Source organism: Pteropus alecto, unplaced genomic scaffold (assembly GCF_000325575.1).
Source record: "Pteropus alecto unplaced genomic scaffold, ASM32557v1 scaffold15, whole genome shotgun sequence".
In the NCBI taxonomy this organism is placed as follows: Eukaryota; Metazoa; Chordata; class Mammalia; order Chiroptera; family Pteropodidae; genus Pteropus; species Pteropus alecto.
This window is the reverse complement of record NW_006436286.1, coordinates 1,511,470-1,515,068: the sequence shown is the minus strand read 5'-3', so window position 1 is coordinate 1,515,068 and position 3,599 is coordinate 1,511,470. Positions and strand designations below refer to the sequence as shown.

At 50.0% G+C, this 3,599-nt stretch overlaps 1 pseudogene; it reads left to right on the top strand.

Annotated features, from left to right (window-relative positions):
* On the top strand, window positions 1–1,211 carry LOC112480269 (annotated as a pseudogene).
* The last annotated feature ends 2,388 nt before the right edge of the window (window positions 1,212–3,599 follow it).

Below are 3,599 nucleotides of genomic sequence, written 5' to 3'. Positions count from 1 at the left end.
ATGCATCAGTACTTCATTCCTTTTTACGGCTGGAAAAAGTTCCAGTGTATAGATGTATCGCATTTTGTTTATTCATCCGTTGGCGGACATTTGGGTGGTTCCACCTGGCAGCTGCTGTGAATAACGCCGCTGTGGACATTCACGGGCGAGTGTTTTTTGAGCACCTGTTGTCCGTCCTTTTGGGTCTTGACCTAGGAGTGGGATCGCTCATCCGATGATTCCGTTAGACTCACTGAGAACTGTCCAAACCGCGTCCCATAGCAGCTGCGTCATTTCTACCAGCAGTGCATTGGGGCTCCACGTTCTCTGCATTCAGGCCAAGACTTATTTTCCATTGTTTTTTGTTTTGTTTTGTTTTGTTTTTCGTTTCTAGCCAGACTAGTGGGTGTGAAGTGATATCTCAATGTGGTTTTATTTGTATTTTCCTGGTGACTAATGATGTTGGGCGCCTTTTTTTTTTTTTGAGTGTGTCTGTGTGCTTATTGGCCATTTGTCTGTCTTTGGAGAAATGTCTATTCAAGTTTTTTTGGCTCATTTAAAAATCGAGTTCCTTCCTCCCGGACATGGAGCTTCTGCCACCGTGGTAGCATCCTGTGGGGTGGTTGGCATTTGTCTCTCTCGTGTCTGGAGCTCCAGCGTGGGATCCGGATCTAGGAATTAAAGATACGATTTTGCCATGTGGTTGGTTTTCTTCCTGTTTGCTTCTTGCTTTGATTATTTCTGCGACTACCTCACGGCTTAACTCATTTAGAGTTTCCCCAGCTTATCTGAAAGAAGAAGAGAAGAATGAGCAAAGGCAAAAGCCCGCGAGAAGGCAGGAGGCACAGAGCGAAGAGGCCAGCAGATGGAGGCTGTTTCAAACCTCACCTGGAAATGCAACAGGAAACCTGGAAACGTGCTTTCAGCAGGTGACAGGTGAAACCCGGAAGTCAAGCAATGGTCATACACGGGGGGCGATGAAGATTCGGGGCTTGAAAACGAGAGTCGGACATCGTGTGAAACCTCAGGCAGAGAGGCCGCCAAGAGACGGAACTCACCCCAGCCTTGAACCACAGTGTCACCACCTCGAACAGCCCTCTCAGGGGCTTCCCGGTTTACCTGAAGAACCTCCCGTAACAGCGGAAGAAGGAGCTCTCCGATGTCCAGGTGGAGACGTCCTAGGGGACGGGTTTTTAAGTCATGCCGTCCACAGGTCTTATGGGACTGCATGACGAAAACTGGGTACCACGCATCCTCTGTACGCACAGCCTATGTCCTTCCCCAGCAGGTGTCTGGAAAAAGGCATCCTACCTGTTCTACGTAAAACCAGTTACGCCGTGACCTTACAGGACAATGAAGGATTCGTGTTATAGGCATGCCGTATCTCGACTGAGCTCAAGGCAGATGACACTTTAATATGCCACCCTTGGAACAGAAGGACACAAAGACGTAGAAAAGGATTGCTCTCTACCAAAAATAATTTTTGGAATGTGCCATGTTATAAAGTACCAAGCGAGAACGAGGTAAAAATGTATACTGTAAGGCACTCGATAATTTATATTTTTCCTCACTGACATCACTTGTCACTATGTTGGAAAACAAAGTCACGTGACCTTGGTTCCCACCTCTTCAATCCATTTTACCACAATGAACATTTCACAATTCAACCAAACTCTTCAAAGTCTTTTAAGTAGGAATGTTTATTTCGCTTTGCTGCTGGAAATGAACAACTTTAAAAGAGCTTCAAAACTCTTTAAAGCTTTCAAGTTCTTTTCGATAGACAGGGATTAATGTTTGCTTAGCTAATAGTTGAGATTTATCTAATTCGCCTTGCATTAAATTGTAACAATTACAAAGTTCCAAGCGGGCCGGTATGGTAAAAAATAAAACAATGAAAACATTTGAAAAGTTCAGTTATTCGTCTTTTTGTTATTGAATTGTAAGAGTTCCTTATTTTCCTGACCTTTCGTGCATCTGCATGTTTTTCCCAGTCGAACTCCCTTGAGAATGGCTAGCAATTTTTATGTAGCTTAAAAGCAAAAGACAAAACAGAAACAAATGTTCGTCCTGGATCCAGTTCATCAGATTCTGCAGATGAAATTCTCCACGAAGCATCTCCCCTTCTAATGCCCCGGGAAGATGTGGCCACGTACACTGCGGAGCTGATTTAAACCCTGCTCGTGGGCGTGGAGCGGGAGTGGGTTCCAGCACAGCGTTTTCCTGTGGCTCGCGATGGCGTGTGGCTGGGCCCACTTCATTACGCTCTGGCCCGGTTCGCTCTGAGTAGCGCTGACTCAGAGCTTAAGGCTGGAGACGCTCTTTCCAAGATCAGCATCCCACATCGGCCTGAGCGATGACTGCACCGTCCGGGGGGACCCACAGCTCCTGCTGGCTTCAGAACCTAACTGCACCACACCCATAGCCTGGCCCCCTGCTATGAACTGGAGTGCTGCCTGGCTTCGTTAGGGAGCAGCTCACTCTTCTGCCAGCGTTTGTCCTTGGGGAGGCGTCCGAACGAGAAGCAAGCACTTCTCAGCTCAGTAGTTTCAAGCCTTATCTGATGCAAGCCTCTGCCTGGGACAGGAGAATCAACTGTGTCTCTCCCTTCTCTCTCTCCAGGGTGGGGATGAACTTGAACCTTGGTAATGAACGCCTTGCATTTCTTTTTTTTTCCCCTGGGAAATCTGTGTATATGTGAGATTATGATGGGGGAAGTGGGGAAACATAGAGTCACGACTGGACACCTAGGGTGCTTGTTCCTTTAGAGCTGAGTTTCTCAACCCTTTTCATCATCACCCCCACCCAAGGAGCATGTTTACACTTCCCCCCAACCCCCATCACCCCTCTCTTATGAAATATTAATACCGCCGATATGTCTGTTCATGTACTGAATGTACACCTGTGCTTTATCCATCAAAATAATAAGATTTTTGCCCCCTTGGGGGCCATGTGGTCCCCACTGAGGATACAGGTTTTTAATAATAGCCCACCCAGGCCCCCCTGCCAGCCTCGCCCGGGAGAGGCAGGAAGAAGGCAGCACAGCAGGTGTGAGCTAGTGCAGGGCTCATAAGGGACAGAGCTGAGCTGGGTGGGGACAGAGCTGAGCTGGGTGGGGACCATGACCCTGACAGCCCACCACGCCCCAGTCACATGTGGCCGCTGCTCCCCAGCTGCAACCACATGGGGCTGACTTCTCATTTCTCAGGAGGAGCCGGGAAGCCGAAGGTTTGGTTCAGTCTGGATGTGTAAGCGTTGTTGGCTCAAACAACCACCAAAGAAAAGAGTCGGAACCGGGACACGGGGCTTGTCCCGAGCTGGCCCCTGAGCTCGCCACGGGGCTGGAGCTTCCGCCCAAGGCTTAGGAATCCACTCTGTGCCTCAGGACCTTCCCCACTGCACTCCTTGTTGGGGGCCGGTCTAAGCTTCTCTCTCCTGCCTGGGGCGGGTGTCCAGGCCGGGGCCATTCCAGACTGGGAGTAAGGGGTGCAGCTCCCCTCTCCACCGGCCACCCCCTTTCCAGAGGGACCTGGATTCTGTCTGCAGAGGAAGAAGGTCGGAGCCCCCAGCCTCACTCGCGGGCACCGGGAGAGCCCCGGGCTGGCGGTGCTGGGGGTGCAGGG